The 18,681-nt window shown below is 38.5% G+C and overlaps 1 protein-coding gene and 1 long non-coding RNA gene across 3 annotated transcripts in view; both read left to right on the forward strand.

Moving 5' to 3' along the window:
* Positions 1-18,681, forward strand: part of LOC127874806 (uncharacterized) — a 137,539-nt gene that overhangs the window by 38,025 nt on the left and 80,833 nt on the right. The gene's annotated exons all lie outside the window — the stretch shown is intronic.
* LOC127874807 (uncharacterized) lies at positions 2,494-7,540 on the forward strand. The gene is made up of 2 exons (XR_008047108.1): positions 2,494-3,179; positions 7,121-7,540. It is a non-coding gene; the product is annotated as an uncharacterized LOC127874807 (long non-coding RNA).

The raw sequence follows: 18,681 nt of genomic DNA on the forward strand, positions 1-18,681 counted from the left end.
GTAAAAGACTCAGGAATGGTTATCTCCCAGTTTGCCGACGATTCAGGCACTTGGTTAAAGGGGTCTAACATGTTACGCCTGCAGAAGAGGGCTCAAGCAGGCTTAGACTCCATATGGAAATGGTCTGTTGAATGGGGATTCAAAATTTCCCCAACCAAAACAGTAGGAGTATTATTTGTCGACCAAATTCAGCACTCTTTGGATTTAAATTTAGGTGGCACCAAAATTATTTTTGAAAAAGTGGTGAAATTTCTAGGTATGTACCTAGATAAACAGGTAACCTTTAATCACCACTTCAAATATTTGGCAGAAAGGTGCGAAAGGGACCTAAACTTAATGAGAATGTTAAGAGGCACAGGTTTGGGATCAGTTAAAAATAGCCTCTTAACTCTCTATAAGTCCCTTATACGTCCAAAGCTAGATTATGGAGCCCAGATCTATGCATTTGCAAAGCCAAACGCCCTAAAAATGGTTGATGCCATTCAACATAAGGTCCTTAGGATAGCTCTGAGAGCCCTAAACTGTACACCGGATGCACTGCTTGAAGAGGAGGCCGGTATGCTACCCATGGACTTGCGCAGAAAACAACAGTCCCTTAACTTCTGGGCCAGGGCTAAGACTCGGAATGGCTCAAACCCTGTAAACAAACTTGTCGGGATTGGCACCTTCATCAAGGGGAAAATACTTAAGCGTAAGCATGTCGCCCTACCATTTGGTGCGAGTATTAGGACCCTTGTTGAGGATGCCGGCCTCGACAAGGTATCTGTAGCAGACATGAGGCCCTCCAACACCCCCCCCCCCCCCCTGGACGCTTGGACCCATTGATGTTGACCTATCACTCTCTAATAAAATAACGAAAACTGACTTGCCACAACTCATCAAGTCAGAAGCTCTCTCACTAATAGATAATAAGTATGCAGAGCATCTAAAATTCTATACAGACGGCTCCAACTGCCCTAATTCTGGTTTGGTAGCCAACTCTTTTGTTATTCCGTCAAAAAATATTACCAAAACGCACAGGCTCAGCAACAATCTCTCCATTTTCTCAGCAGAACTTTTGGCAATTAAATACTCCTTGTGCTGGATATTAGTCAATAAACCTACTAAAACTGCTATTTTATCAGACTCAATGTCATCTCTTGAGTCTTTAAAAAACAGAAATAGCAGATCTAGGCCTGATATTTTAACTAGCATTTTGGAACTTCATCAACAGTGCCTAGATAAATCTTTAAATGTCACATTAGTATAGTGTCCAGCATATGTCAACATGAGTGGGAATGAACAGGCTGACAGGGGGGCTAAGGAGTGCCTCTTGAGGGGGGCCGTAGATGCTGGGAAACCCCTGGCGCCTACTTAGATCTACGCCCTGGCAAAGAAATTTGTCGTGGGTCAGTGGAATCTCCGGACTGACAATTTGGCTTCCCGTCGACATACTTTTATCAAACCCGTGTAAACCCTCGAAATAATGGGGCGGATTCCGGGCGTAATCGGGGCGGAATTGGCACGTAATGTTGGAATTACGCCCGTACAACTGGCGGAATGAGTTTTACGCCCGGAACTAAAATTATTTCTGGGCGTAATTCAACTGTTTTTTCCGGGCGTAAAACAAATCCGGGCGTATTTTCATACTTAGAATTTGTATGATGGAGATTTGTGGACGGAGTTTTGCACTTTGTTTCTTTCGCGGGGCAGAATTTCATACTTATACAATATTTGTGATGCCAGTCATTACGGAATTTTGAACTAAGTAGATTTTACAGAGAGTAATATTGGACTTAATTTTTGTACTTAATTTGTGAGAAGCTGAAAAGGAGACAGACTTGTGAACTTGTGATCATGAATAATACTCTTAGATTTTGCATTATTATTGGCATTGCTGGTAAAAAAAATATTAGAAGATAACAATAACACATTTTAACTTTAGATATATTTTATCTATTGTTGACTTTTACAGTGTCCACTTATAATTTTAAGTCTGAGGGATGACCATGCATTAAAAATCTATTTGCACTTATTTTTTCAATTCACTCCTTTAATTTATCTTCTTATTTGAAAATTTTGCTCCTTTTTAAATAATTATTTCATAATTACAATAATTACTGTAAGGTTAAATAAAGAACAAGACTTGGTTGTTTTCATCATTTTAAGGTTTCCTTTAACAAAACACACCTCAGTTTAGTTTAATATTATTTGTTTATATCATCAATACGAATGCAGTTTCGCTGCATGTTACTCTATAATATATTTTTTTATAGTAGTTAAGATTTCCCCAGTCTGAAACGACCATAAACATGTACATAAATATACCAATGTTAATTTAATCTCAGATAAACACTGACAACCAGCTGAGTTGATCAGGTATTTTGCTGCCCCAATACTCACTGAGCGCTGAGTCACATCTGTACATGTTTATAAACCACCTGTGCTTATCAGGCTTCAGTGGATTGGTTCAGTGGAACAGGAAGTGGTAGAAATTGCTGTTTGAATTGATAACAAGAGCGGTTTAGAGCAAATTACTGACTCTGAACTAAATTGTCAGTATAATGCTTAAGCAAAATGAGGACTATACTGTAGTGAAAAAATGTCTTGCAGGGAGTACTGTGTCAAAACAATTTGTATTTAATACATATAATGTGGAAATGAACAATAAGTTTGTTGAAAAAGAGGTTCAAAGTGGCTGGTTTAACTGTGATTTGGTTTCACCAAATTCCTGTGTTTTGGAATACTACAGAACAGCATTAAAGTTTTGTATTTTTACTCCTACATTCCTCTTTTATTTAGATTATTAACTGATATAATTGTAATTGTATTTGTGTACTGTCTAAGTGGGAAATGTAAAAGGATGATGAAAAGTAGACGGGCATCTGAAGGAAAAACAACACAGTTTCAAAGTAAAATGAAACACACAAATTTCTTTAATATATATAGTAAGTACTTAAATTAACATTTCATTTTCAGATTATGTCATAGGATTAGGGAGAAAGGTTGCTGGTGGCATAACATTTCCCATCTCGGACATCAAAAGCCATATCACAAACTGAAGAATTCGTCTGCAAGAAAGCACTGTTGAAAAAAACATGTTGTGAAAAAAATAACTTTTTTATATTTGCTCTGTGTACCGTGCCCGGATGATGAGCACAAAGCGGTCCTTGACAAAGGAAAGCTGGATTTGTTGATAGGTAAATCATAATTTTACTATACAAGTTATTGTATTAATAGTTTTAAATAGTTATGTTCAAAATAAAGATTAATTCCAATTAATACGATTAGTGCTCCTGTGCTAGGCCTGTCAATAACAGAGGGTCTCAGTACCTTGCCGCACTAAGATCCAAACCTGCCCCCTTGCTAGGCCTGTCAATAACAGAGGGTCTCAGTACCAGGTTGACGCACCAAGATCCAAACCTGCCCCCTTGCTAGGCCTGAATAACAGAGGGTCTCAGTACCTTGCCGCACTAAGATCCAAACCTGCCCCCTTGCTAGGCCTGTCAATAACAGAGGGTCTCAGTACCTTGCCGCACTAAGATCCAAACCTGCCCCCTTGCTAGGCCTGTCAATAACAGGGGGTCTCAGTACCTTGCCGCACTAAGATCCAAACCTGCCCCCTTGCTAGGCCTGTCAATAACAGAGGGTCTCAGTACCTTGCCGCACTAAGATCCAAACCTGCCCCCTTGCTAGGCCTGTCAATAACAGAGGGTCTCAGTACCTTGCCGCACTAAGATCCAAACCTGCCCCCTTGCTAGGCCTGTCAATAACAGAGGGTCTCAGTACCTTGCCGCACTAAGATCCAAACCTGCCCCCTTGCTAGGCCTGTCAATAACAGAGGGTCTCAGTACCTTGCCGCACTAAGATCCAAACCTGCCCCCTTGCTAGGCCTGTCAATAACAGAGGGTCTCAGTACCAGGTTGACGCACCAAGATCCAAACCTGCCCCCTTGCTAGGCCTGTCAATAACAGAGGGTCTCAGTACCTTGCCGCACTAAGATCCAAACCTGCCCCCTTGCTAGGCCTGAATAACAGAGGGTCTCAGTACCTTGCCGCACTAAGATCCAAACCTGCCCCCTTGCTAGGCCTGTCAATAACAGAGGGTCTCAGTACCAGGTTGACGCACCAAGATCCAAACCTGCCCCCTTGCTAGGCCTGTCAATAACAGAGGGTCTCAGTACCTTGCCGCACTAAGATCCAAACCTGCCCCCTTGCTAGGCCTGTCAATAACAGAGGGTCTCAGTACCTTGCCGCACTAAGATCCAAACCTGCCCCCTTGCTAGGCCTGTCAATAACAGAGGGTCTCAGTACCAGGTTGACGCACCAAGATCCAAACCTGCCCCCTTGCTAGGCCTGTCAATAACAGAGGGTCTCAGTACCTTGCCGCACTAAGATCCAAACCTGCCCCCTTGCTAGGCCTGTCAATAACAGAGGGTCTCAGTACCTTGCCGCACTAAGATCCAAACCTGCCCCCTTGCTAGGCCTGTCAATAACAGAGGGTCTCAGTACCTTGCCGCACTAAGATCCAAACCTGCCCCCTTGCTAGGCCTGTCAATAACAGAGGGTCTCAGTACCTTGCCGCACTAAGATCCAAACCTGCCCCCTTGCTAGGCCTGTCAATAACAGAGGGTCTCAGTACCTTGCCGCACTAAGATCCAAACCTGCCCCCTTGCTAGGCCTGTCAATAACAGAGGGTCTCAGTACCTTGCCGCACTAAGATCCAAACCTGCCCCCTTGCTAGGCCTGTCAATAACAGGGGGTCTCAGTACCTTGCCGCACTAAGATCCAAACCTGCCCCCTTGCTAGGCCTGTCAATAACAGAGGGTCTCAGTACCTTGCCGCACTAAGATCCAAACCTGCCCCCTTGCTAGGCCTGTCAATAACAGAGGGTCTCAGTACCTTGCCGCACTAAGATCCAAACCTGCCCCCTTGCTAGGCCTGTCAATAACAGAGGGTCTCAGTACCTTGCCGCACTAAGATCCAAACCTGCCCCCTTGCTAGGCCTGTCAATAACAGAGGGTCTCAGTACCTTGCCGCACTAAGATCCAAACCTGCCCCCTTGCTAGGCCTGTCAATAACAGAGGGTCTCAGTACCAGGTTGACGCACCAAGATCCAAACCTGCCCCCTTGCTAGGCCTGTCAATAACAGAGGGTCTCAGTACCTTGCCGCACTAAGATCCAAACCTGCCCCCTTGCTAGGCCTGAATAACAGAGGGTCTCAGTACCTTGCCGCACTAAGATCCAAACCTGCCCCCTTGCTAGGCCTGTCAATAACAGAGGGTCTCAGTACCAGGTTGACGCACCAAGATCCAAACCTGCCCCCTTGCTAGGCCTGTCAATAACAGAGGGTCTCAGTACCTTGCCGCACTAAGATCCAAACCTGCCCCCTTGCTAGGCCTGTCAATAACAGAGGGTCTCAGTACCTTGCCGCACTAAGATCCAAACCTGCCCCCTTGCTAGGCCTGTCAATAACAGAGGGTCTCAGTACCAGGTTGACGCACCAAGATCCAAACCTGCCCCCTTGCTAGGCCTGTCAATAACAGAGGGTCTCAGTACCTTGCCGCACTAAGATCCAAACCTGCCCCCTTGCTAGGCCTGTCAATAACAGAGGGTCTCAGTACCTTGCCGCACTAAGATCCAAACCTGCCCCCTTGCTAGGCCTGTCAATAACAGAGGGTCTCAGTACCTTGCCGCACTAAGATCCAAACCTGCCCCCTTGCTAGGCCTGTCAATAACAGAGGGTCTCAGTACCTTGCCGCACTAAGATCCAAACCTGCCCCCTTGCTAGGCCTGTCAATAACAGAGGGTCTCAGTACCTTGCCGCACTAAGATCCAAACCTGCCCCCTTGCTAGGCCTGTCAATAACAGAGGGTCTCAGTACCTTGCCGCACTAAGATCCAAACCTGCCCCCTTGCTAGGCCTGTCAATAACAGAGGGTCTCAGTACCTTGCCGCACTAAGATCCAAACCTGCCCCCTTGCTAGGCCTGTCAATAACAGAGGGTCTCAGTACCTTGCCGCACTAAGATCCAAACCTGCCCCCTTGCTAGGCCTGTCAATAACAGAGGGTCTCAGTACCTTGCCGCACTAAGATCCAAACCTGCCCCCTTGCTAGGCCTGTCAATAACAGAGGGTCTCAGTACCTTGCCGCACTAAGATCCAAACCTGCCCCCTTGCTAGGCCTGTCAATAACAGAGGGTCTCAGTACCTTGCCGCACTAAGATCCAAACCTGCCCCCTTGCTAGGCCTGTCAATAACAGAGGGTCTCAGTACCTTGCCGCACTAAGATCCAAACCTGCCCCCTTGCTAGGCCTGTCAATAACAGAGGGTCTCAGTACCTTGCCGCACTAAGATCCAAACCTGCCCCCTTGCTAGGCCTGAATAACAGAGGGTCTCAGTACCTTGCCGCACTAAGATCCAAACCTGCCCCCTTGCTAGGCCTGTCAATAACAGAGGGTCTCAGTACCAGGTTGACGCACCAAGATCCAAACCTGCCCCCTTGCTAGGCCTGTCAATAACAGAGGGTCTCAGTACCAGGTTGACGCACCAAGATCCAAACCTGCCCCCTTGCTAGGCCTGTCAATAACAGAGGGTCTCAGTACCTTGCCGCACTAAGATCCAAACCTGCCCCCTTGCTAGGCCTGTCAATAACAGAGGGTCTCAGTACCAGGTTGACGCCCCAAGATCCAAACCTGCCCCCTTGCTAGGCCTGAATAACAGAGGGTCTCAGTACCTTGCCGCCCCAAGATCCAAACCTGCCCCCTTTGACCCCCCAACATGCCCTTAATTGGATCTGATCACATTATTTTACAGGATATTCAATGAATTTTCAATAAACTAATTTTATTTTAACAGTGAAACTAGTTTTATCAATTAAAAAATATTTTTTTACATGAAAATGCATGTAATATTAAATAATATGCATATATAGCACATGTTATTTGAAAATATTCCACAGGGATAAATATCCAAGCACATTCAAAAGTGTACTATTGCCAAATTTGGACCCTGCCTTTTTCAAATCCTAGCTGGGGCCCTGGATTAGATAAAAAGTTTGAAAAACAATTAATTCTACATAAGTTGTTAACATAATTTGCAATAGGTGAACTGTAGTTGTCCTAAATATCAATTTGCATTTCAGATTATGGCATAGGATGGGGCGAGAATCGTGGACCTGAACAATACTGTGATAGAGAGGAATTCCTACTCAAGAAAGCAGTTTAAAAAACGCATTCAATGTGAAAGAGTGAACTTTTTTATTTTGGCCGTGTATAAGAACAGTTTTTTTTTTTAAAGTGCATGTCTATCAAATTATTTTTTATGTATATATATATTGAATATGTTTGTTGTATGTCTTTAAAAGCTACATTGTATCTTAAAAGTATCATCAAAATGCGGAACGAAAATGCGTACATTTTCCGCATAAGTTTCGCATTTTTTGTGACTGCGGAAAAAATGCGGGTATTTTCTGCATTTGTTTGCAGAAGTATAAAGTATAAAATGGTGATCCATGTTTTTAAAATGTATTATCTTAAAATGAATATAAAGATACTATGTTAAATATATTTTGTCATAATTTTGACTAGTTGTTAGCCAACCTGAGCACAAAGTGCTCATGGTTAGCTTTTGCGATCGCCTTTTGTTTTTTTTCATATGGCCTGTCCTTATATGGGTATATTTACAATATGCATGTAATCCGATTTCCGCCCGTATCTAAATTACGCCCGTAATCTACGTTACGCCCGTAATTTAAACATTCCGCTTGTAATCTGAATTCCGCCCGTAAACTGCTTTCCGCCCGTAATTTAAAGTTCCGTCCCACCTCATTTACATATTTCGCCCCTATTTTCCGCCCGGATTACGCCCGGAATCCGCCCCTCTTCTTAAAATCATATGTAGCAAAATACGCCCGGAAGTATTTTTTACGCCCGGAATTTAGTTTGCGATTCCGTGCCGATTCCGGGCGGAACATTTCGTTCAGGCTCCTATGGACTAGTTTTAAACCTTTCCAACGTGCTAGAACCCAAGGGAGCAGCTAGGGGCCCGGTCTTCTCTGCCCTCGCCAAATACCTTCTAGACTGTCAGATAACTGCCAAGATCTAGGTCATTGGGGGATGGAGAGCAGCCAACACCCACCCAATTATTCAGTCATGTGACTGATTTGTTTTAAACCGTGTAATTTTACACAAATCTGACGTAGTCATTGTAACTGTGTTGCATTTGTGTCATTTCGACACAACGTTGTTTTAGTTTTTAACGGGATTATTGTTCCACCTTGCCCTTTCTAAATCAGGCCAACGGTATTGACCTGGTATTCCTTATTTCAAAACATTTTTATAAGAGTATGACGTTAGTCCACCATTTACATTCTTCAGTTTCTTAATATATTCATATTTTATAGCAGTTTTTATTTAAAAGAAAGGACGAGGCTGTCCAGTAACCCGGGTATGTTGGCTGCATTGCACCCCCTCCACTCCCCTCTGACACCCCCTTCTCCTTCAAACTCGAAGAGCCATGTCAGACAGGAGTGCACGGTGCAGGGTCATACACCTTGCAAAACCCATTTTAGCCCTTTAAAGGCTATTACCAACTCCTTGGTACTATAATTATTTTTAAAAATTGCTATATTAAGTGTTATAGTATATAATGTACACTTGTACTTTATTGTTTGTTTGTTTTCTTTAACTTCTATTAAAATTGTTACTTTGGTTATATAGCAAATGAGGTACTTTTGTACCATTTTTACCCTGATTCATCCCCTATATATTAAGTATAATAGGTTAGATTAAGACATATTGTGTGTTTTTTCCTGCATCTTAGTATGACTTGGTATCTCTTAAACCAATTTCATTTTACTGGATTATTTCAGTATAACAACATCATATTGTCTTAAATTTTTATCCATCATTCTCCATTTGTAATTTCCATTTACCGTGCACTCCCTCTGGTCTAGAGGACACAACCATAAAAAAACTTCACCTTCACAATTACCTCCATAGTACCCTTACCAGTAGTACGACCCCTGCCTGCTCCCCCCACCCACACCAGCCTACACTTCCAAAGTCTCCTTCTTTAAACCCCCCAGGGTGGCATCAAGTACCTATTAAAAATGCTTGCAGCTTTGTACATAATGTACATAATTTACTTTTTTATAGAAACGTCTTTGTTTTGTTTAATTTTTAACTGTAAAATACCTTGTTTTACCTTATAATTCTTACGTGGCCCTATAGAGGTAACCGTTTTTTGGCGACAAGTAAGTAATTAACTGTAACATACAAATATTACTATTGACTTTTTTTAAATATTGTCTTAACGCCACTCTGGGGGGACGTTTCTTCTTCATAGCCCAATACTCCTTAAGTTTTATACAGACAGGGTCTTATGTTGGAGCATTAAGGCTATATTCCCTGTCTGCAAGTGTTCAACATTGTGCCACATTTAAGAATACATACAAATTACAATACAAAATATCATTTAAAACTAAATTACAATTACAAAATACTTTTTTTTGTTATATTTCTATATAATTGCATGTTTACATGCAAATCCCCCTTTTTTTATTAGAGCTATTAAAGCAGGCTCTTCCTTCCCTATTAATTAATGTTTATTTATCTTTATATCTCCCCATTGCTAAGAGTTCTTTGTATAACATATAACTCTAACACCAATTTTCCATCTATCCATAGATTTAATACATAGTGGCAATGTTAAACCACTTTTTGATCTGTAAAATCCTAAAATATTAATAATTTTTGCTTATTTCCAACATATTACACTTCCGTGTATGTCTTTTCTTTCATGAATAATAAAATTAAAGTAATTCTATATTGATTTTAACATTTAAAACACAGATCACAAAGTCTAAAGACACCAACAAACCCATTTCAGTATATACTGAACAGTGGGTCTAGTAATGATGATGCCACATACAACAGTATGTGTTTTCACCATCTTTACTTATAAAAATTGGGCTATTCTCTCGCTTTCTCTTTCCTTTTAAAATAGACAATAACAATACCATAATAATAATAATAATAATAAGAAGAAAAACAATATATCATCAACATAGTAATTAATTACTACAAAACAATTTATGTATTTCATTAAAATTCAAGTTCTTTTTGATGTAATCATCCTTTTTCTTTCATTTCATATATTTCCTGCACATAAATTCTTATTGTTTACAATCTGTAAAGTGCACTCAATGTCAAGGTCGTCCGCTGGGAAATTATTCTATTTTAAAACGAATTGACCTACTTGTAATTTTAATAAGAAATTTCGGCCAATCAGCGCCATCGTAAAATCAGCCTTCCAACCAATAGAAACGCCGCTTTTTAACAGCGTTAGGCTCAGTCAATATGCAGTATTGCGTTTATATCGCATTTAATTTAATTATAAGTAAAGCTATTTTTAAACTACTAGATTTTTATCAAAGCACCGCATCCACACTGCAAAGTATCTTATATTATAAATGGTACAGCCCAGTAAAATCGGGCTGACCACATTATGGCCGTTTTCGGCTTTTTAACACAGAGTTTTATGTTAAGCAGTGTGCTCTGGCAATGGTTTCTAACCGAAGTCCCGAAGGTAAACAACCCCATTAAATAGAAGTAGTTTTCATCCGATAATCACCATACTTGGTCAGAAGTTGTATCTAGACAATATCTAGGGCAAGTTCGAAAATGGGTCTGCAGTGTCAAAAACTAGGTCACAGGGTCACTTAGTGCATTTCAAGCATTTAGCATGGTGTCCGCTCTCTAATTGAAGTAGTTTTCATCCAATCTTCCCCAAATTTGGTCAGAAGTTGCGTCTAGACAATATCTAGGTCATGTTCAGATATGGTTCATGCCGGGTCAAAAACTAGATCACGAGGTCACTTAGTGCATTTCAAGCATTTAGCATGGTGTCCGCTCTCTTATTGAAGTAGTTTTCATCTGATCTTCACCAAATTTGGTCTGAAGTTGTGTCTAGATGATATGTAGGTCAAGTTCAAATATGGGTCATGGTAAAGTTATCAAGTTGTCCAAAACCACCTTCAAACAGGCGTATCTTGTGACAGTTTGGCACTCTTGTTTAATTTTAAATGTGTTTTAATTCCAAAATAATCACATGTGCAGTTTACACAAATACAAATATACATAGAAATATATTTATTTTGGAAAAATGGTAGGATCTAAAGTTCAAACAACAATATTGAAGGTCTTTCCCTGTCTTGTTATTTTCATTACATGTTCGTGACGATAACGGGATTTTGTAAAGCTCTATGATACATGGTCAAAAGTACATTTGTCATAAGAAAACTAAAAAGAGCGCAAGTAAAACAATGAAAGAAAATCATGATTTGTAAAGAATTGGAAAAAAAATACTTTTAGATACAGTACATACTTAAGATAGTGAAGTCATGTCCAAAAAGATAAAAACTTTGTGCTACGCAACATTATCAAAAACGCTTTGTGAACATTTTTAAATATAAAGCAGTTGGTGTCATCATCAAACATGTAATTACCAAACAGAATTGTATTAAAGGTTCTATTGCGTGTAGGGTTGGGAAAAGAGTTGTGCGTTGTACAGAAAAACGTGAACAAATAAAGAAGAAATTATACACCGATTCAAATGCTATCTAATTCGATCTAACATGCAACATTTTGTTACACACAAAATGCTTTGAATTGATAAACAACAATTAATTATATAACCTAATATAATCGGTATAATATGTCTGCATGTTGCGATAAAAGCGACTCTGCGGGCGCGGAAAAGTATTTTGTATAAAGGGCGCTGTTCAAACATGAGCTAGATGTTCACTGAAATCGTACTATGTGCTTGATTTGCAAAGTTCACTTTCGCGGAAATAACCATCAATTTTACGATATTTAATTGTAATCTGTCAGCGTCTTTGGATAATACAGCAATATCTGTCAGATCTAAATTGCAGTGCGAACAAGGACTGACTTTTTGTAATATTCAATTAGAAATGATACCAAGAATTATAAATGTATTATCGAAAAACAGAAATAATATAACGGAACAGATGAAAGAAATCATTTAAGGCGAGTGATGTTAAAACATTATCCAGTTAGAGCTTAATTTCATGAATGTTTAAAGCCTAATTGCTAGTCGCATTAGTAAACCCAACATTTCTGCGAAATAATTGAGGTTACTGCGGTACATCAAAGAATTGTAGTTATACAGATTATGTTAACTCAAAAGACTACATTTGTTTGAGGATACTATTAAACTTTTTTATTAAAGGAAGCTTTTGCGTTGCTTCCAAAAGCACTTAACCAGGTCAATTAAAGTTTTAATTTCTTTCTTTGATTTTGACCTAAGCCTTATACTTATGGACTCTTTGGCATCTCCACAAACGCATTTTCTTTATAGCAAGTTTCTTTATATAAACACAAATATCATATAAGCTCGTTAACAATTTTGTTATCCATTTAAATATAACCCTGATCACGTATTTGAAAGGAAGCAACTGATCTCTAGTCATTTTTTTGAATTTGTGTTGTTTGACCACGTGCTCACGTGTTCAGAAATTGTCTATATATACCGGTACATCCGACACAAACTCGACATGGAGCCCTGTCTAGAATGCGTTGAAGTGCAATTTCTATAGCAAAACAAAAGGATGAATTTCACAGGAAACTCGTCGATGAGTATTGACTTCCAACAGCAGTATATTGACTTCCAACAGAAGTATACGACTCTAAACAATGTCGTCACTTTTCTTTATATGCCACTGGTAGCGTCGTCGATATTTGGAAACGTGCTAATTCTTGCGGTGGTTGCAAGGAACCAAATCACTTCAACGAGTGTGTTATTCGGAATACTGGCAGGCATAGATTTGTTTGTTACTATTATTGGGCCGCTATTCAGAATCTTGTCTTGGTTAGTTTTCAACAGAATCGGACTTTTCTCAACGTCTGCTTTTTCTGCCGTTTTTATGGAGTTTATTTTTCAGACTTCAGTAAGTGGGTCGATGTGGACTTTGGTTGTCATAACAACAGAGCGACTCTTGAGTATAACGATTCCGTTGAAAGTGAATCAGGTCATCACGGTGCGAAGGGTGATATTTGTGGAAATCACCACCTCAATCTTTGTTGCAGGGATTCAATTTCTGCGACATTTCGTCGCAGTCAAAGCTGAGAAGTTTCAAGTCCAATGGCTTTTATTCGGGAAAAGCGAGGCGTGGTTAAACATGTTTGTGATTTCGGACTGGATATTTTTTTTAGGAATACCATTCTGTATCCTAATATCGGCTAGTTTGGTTATATGGATCAAACTGCAGACATCATTTGGACGGAAACACTCGAAAACAAGTAGATTACGCTCGGTGACTACAAATCTACTTATGGCTAACGTTACATTTCTTCTAACAAATGTTCCTTTTAAATTAATCAATATCGTATTCGTGAAATATACATGGTCTTTAAACGCGATTCAAATCCTCACCATTCGATACGCTTCTGTTTATCTAATGTATCTGAACCACGCCTTAAACTTTTACGTGTTCGTTCTCAGTGGACAGAAGTTTCGAGAGGACGTGAAAACACTTTTCGTGAGCACGAAACTATGCCGGTCAAGAGGCAATATCTGTCAACAGCGTCGGTGAAATATACCATGCATATTGTGTTAGTACGTGTTGTCTCTGGTTGTCAGCGTATGTGTCATGTGTTGTTGTTTTTTACATTAATCTTTTTTATTACTTTCGTGTGCATATATGTGTCATGTTGTAAAATATTTGGTCACAATGGTTTTGGATATTTTTTATCGACGCAAGCTTATCGTCAAACAAACCTACATAGAAAAAACAATACATGTGATTAGAAATGCAAGATTTCAATATTCAAGTATTGACGATATAAATATTTTTATCTTAGAAATACAAAATAATAAAAAAATGTATACATGAACAAATAAGTCCGTTGTTAAAAAAATTTAAAGTCAGCTAAATGATTTTTGTTACAGAAATGTAAATAATATTTGTTTAACAGAACAATGATTTGTTAAAATAACAAGTAAATACGTGTTCAAGTGTAAATTTTCCATAAAAAAGTAAACTTATAATTATATTACACATATATATGTGAAAATGTTTGTTTGTGAAAACGTTTACTTTTTACACAAAAAAGTGAAACGTTCATGAGGCTATCGATGTAAATTTCTCCGGGTACATATTTTAGAGTAAGATGAACTGGAGTCATAATTAAGATTGGCTCGGTACATGTTGATATAGCTGAAATATTTATAGTTCCAGTATAATTCAGTAGCATTTATATCTTAGAGATTATGCGATGTTAAAAAAAAGATGTTGTAAAAGTCGTATGGTAAAATGCCCAACTTCTGCCCATGTTCACTGCGATTATGTGTCCTCGTTGGTAAAAGTGATTGTTAAAATTATTTAAAAAATATGTACTTGCAGTGTATGGCCATTTGAAACTGGTATTTGTATGAACAATTTTGTATGTAAAATAGCAGAGGAAATACAGAGAGTTTCTTATATGCGTGAACTGATTAAGAAATCCTAAATAACGTTCAGCTTAGAATCAAATATCTCAAGAAAATCCGAATTGAGTAACATTGAACAAAACGTATGTTACATATGTAGTACTGGTGAATTATTTGCTAGTTAACAATAAAGTGTATTAATCCATTTCATAGTGTAGCTTTGAAAGTGGTAATGATTTAAATTGTTTGAATTTTAACAATGGTCGCTAGTATAGTCGTCGACGTAATTCGTTGTTATCACTAATAATGGGGTTGATGGGGTTGATTTTATTTATCTATAATCTTATGTAAACTTCAAGCGTATGGTAGACTTTTAATCTGTATAACATTGCGTTTTATTTACATTTGTAAACACTGCCTTTTCCATACGGTTAAAAGAATATGGCGAACGATAAAGAAACCTCAAAAAACAACATAATGCTTTTTTTACAGTCAGACACTGTTATCTCATTTTCAACAGACTTTGTGTACAATTTTGAACTATTCGTTATGAAAGTGAAGTGTTGGCTAGTGCTGTATCTTGAAATACGCTTTGTTGTACATACATATTATGTGTGTCTTTTATTAAAAACAAGTTTATATATATTACGTCCTTATTTTGTTTGATTTTCATCGTCCCACAACCCGTGACCTATTTTCTATAGACAAAGAAGTAAAAGCAGTTCCAGGAAATCCAAAAAGTCAGTAAAATGCACGTGCTTAAACGCGCGCTCCATCAGATTTTAGACCAACTGCTTCAAATGTAGCACAGTAAAACGATATGTGTCTTCAAATTGTTTGCTCATAAAAATGTTTATTTTGTTTTGTTTGTTTTTTGCTCGGCATTTATGTAGCATTTATTAGCATTCTATCTGTTCTATGTTAAACAAAAACCTATGACCTGTAAACCTTTATACGACTGTATTATTGGTGTGTATGAATGAAGCCGACGTCAATGTGAATTGTTTTCGGAAGCGCATATATGTTTGAGTATTGAGGAAAAACGGCAAAGTAACAAACAACGGTTTGTCGTTCCGATTCTTGCTATCAAACAATTAACTTAGCCTACCGCCCTCGTTTTTCAATTTAATGTGCATCGGAACTCCAAACCTTCGCTACTAACTCAATAACCAGGGGCGCAGCTGCTATTAGGCACAGCTGGCCCGGGGCTACATTTTTTTTTAAACATGAAAAAATAAAAATGCTTCAACATCGAAAAACGCTTTAAAATGTTGACCCTGTGGGGTGAGGTGTTAGAAATCTGCATTTCATATTGGCATAATCCTCAGACAATTAATTCTGGTTGTGTTCAAATGACATATCTTCCAATTATCAACTCTACTTCTTTCTATGAGCATAGATTCTAGCTCGCTTCTTTTCACGTGACTTGCTGTTACAAGTTTACATATATCTACATTTAGATTTACTTGTCTCCCTTTAAACACTACAGTAAGTTGTAATCGATTATCGTTGGATTTTTAAGAAACATTCCGAATGGTATTTATGATCGCGGAAATTAAAAATGGAGCACTTGCCCCCGTATCCTGATCAATTGACTGAATCCGGGTCGGTTCGGTCCCTTGATGCCGAACAAAAAACAAAATTTAGTTCTCTGACATTGAGATAAAACAGTAAAATATCAAAGAAAAACAGGCCAAAGTCTTATATTTTCTTATCTTATTATTTGTCTAGATAATGCTTTAAATCTCACCACAGGCGTTATAGGATTTAAAAAATTTCAGGTGGAGGACCCCCGGACCTCCCGTTTTATGTATCATATCCGGGCCTACAGCTCAAAAAATGCTAGCTACGACCCTGATAACCAACAATTAGCCTTAAATTATTTACTTCAGTCATATTATATTTCTGTTATGACATGCATAAACACATGCGTTATATTCATAATTATAAAAAAAAAATCACCGAAACATTCATTTGAGGAAATGGTAACACCTAAAGTTTTAAACACATGTTGTCTTTCTCTGTGTGATTATTTTCATGTTTGTGGCGATGACACGATTCAGAAAAGTCAGGAGTTCACAATGTCACAATGTTCACAACACAATGCCACCTACTGCGCTTTGAAGCCTTAAGCAGCCTCTTTAGAGAAAATTGTGCAGCCCAGATCCTTAACTTCGCCAAAAATCAATGGACCGGAACGAAACTCGCACTTCATCTGTAAGTCATGTAGGTAGACTCTTACACCCATAATCAGCTATGAAACTATCAACTATGATGTATAAAATTATGTATCTTGACTATTTTCAAAAAAGGGAAAGAACATGACTGGTTACGCCACGTAAAAGCCATCCTTGATGAATGTGGTTTAAACCATGTGTGGCTAAACCAGGATTATTTGTACATGTACTCTAGAGAATCACTTTTACTAAATATAGAAATAAGCCTTAAGGACCAGCTTGTACAAAATTGGCATAGCTGTATCTTTGAATCAAACAAATGTCTACACTATCGCATATACAAAACCGAACATAAATACGAGTATTACATTGATGTCCCACCTCCACGCCTTTTACAAACCATTGTTAATTTTAGAATGTGTAACAATCAACAGAGGGGGTAATCACGTGACAGACAAGATGGCGACGTCCATGCCCCGAGGCAGGTATTTTTCGTCGTTTTATTCCAACTTCCATTTGAAAAACTTGAGGTGGTCAAATATAGAACGTGGTAGTATACTGTGCACTTTATGTAACGCTCGCGAAATTGGTGACGAATATCATTACCTCTTTAAATGTACTGTATTCAACAAATTACGAAAAAAACTTATACCTCGAAAATATATAAGAAACAGTAATTGCGCAAGTTTTGACGCCTTAATGACTGTAAAGAATAATCACATACAATTGACTCTTTGCAAGTTCTTAAATGAAGATTTGAACAAAATGCATTAGCCATCCGGCACACAACAAGTTATTGTCTATGTTATTTTTTTTTTAATTTGTTAGCAGAATAATCGCATTAGATACTTTCTAATATGTTCATACGCTTGTTTACTGTTGATGGTTGTGTATATTATAAATATTCACAAACATCATAATAAATGTGTATACCCGCAGTATGTCCTGTATCTTTTATTTGTATTTGTATTATTGTACCTCATATCGCATTTGTAAATGTGCTGAGTGTAATAATAAACTGGTAACTGGTAAACTGGTAGCTAAATATCTGAAAGCTGTGCGTAAAAAATCTACGGAAAACGGAAAATGTCGAAGTCCATGGCGTATAACTTCGCAAAATTTCAATAGGCCGGAACGAAACTCGCACGTCATCTTAAAGTCATGTAGGTAGACTCATACACCAAAACTCAGCTCAATATCTGAAAGCGTGTCGTACCAAAACCTCCGGAAAGCGATTATTGTGGGGAAAAATTGTGAAGTCAAATGCCAAAGACCTATAGATATTCTATAGGTCTTTGCAAATGCCTATAACTTCGCCAAAAATCAATTGACCGGAACGAAACTTATGTTTTATCTGTAAGTTATATAGGTAGACTCACAAACAAAATAATCAGCTGAATATCTGAAATCGTCCATAAAAAAATCCAAAAAACGGGGAAAAATAAGTCCAAGGCCCATAACTTCGCAAAAAAAATTGGACCGGAACGAAACTAAAACTTCATCTTATGGTCATGTTGATAGACTCACATACCAAAAATCAGCTCAATATATAAAAGCGTTAAAAAAAATCCGGAAAAAAAGAATGATTATGATTCGTATACCGTTCCATTTCTTAGGAACTCAATGGTTTAGAAGCGACTACTGCAGCTGGCTGTAGCCGTAACTTCCTCATGCCAGGCTATGAAAACTGTCTCCAAGGTAAAGATATCAACTCGAGGTAGACCTTTTTTACTGACCATCGGTTGAATGGCGGAAGACAAAGTAAGGATGAGGTGTATACAAGCGATGTCACGAATCTTCGAAACCTGTGTTATGAAACATTTCCTGGTTAGCCATGTTCGAAATAGAGATATAATAGCATAAAGAAATGTGACCAGACATAAAATTAAACTTCAATTTCAAGTTTTTTTAGAAAATAATAGTAATGTGACGTTGTTTATTGGTATATAAACAATAAGTTCAAGTTTAGATGTTAATGAATTGAACCACGAAGGTGGTAGTCTGATTTGTTTTATAGATGCGTATCGACACAAATTGAGATTTTTTTCTATTTGTGTAGATAAAGAACAATGAT

This window comes from Dreissena polymorpha, chromosome 3 (genome assembly GCF_020536995.1).
Source record: "Dreissena polymorpha isolate Duluth1 chromosome 3, UMN_Dpol_1.0, whole genome shotgun sequence".
Classification (NCBI taxonomy): Eukaryota; Metazoa; Mollusca; class Bivalvia; order Myida; family Dreissenidae; genus Dreissena; species Dreissena polymorpha.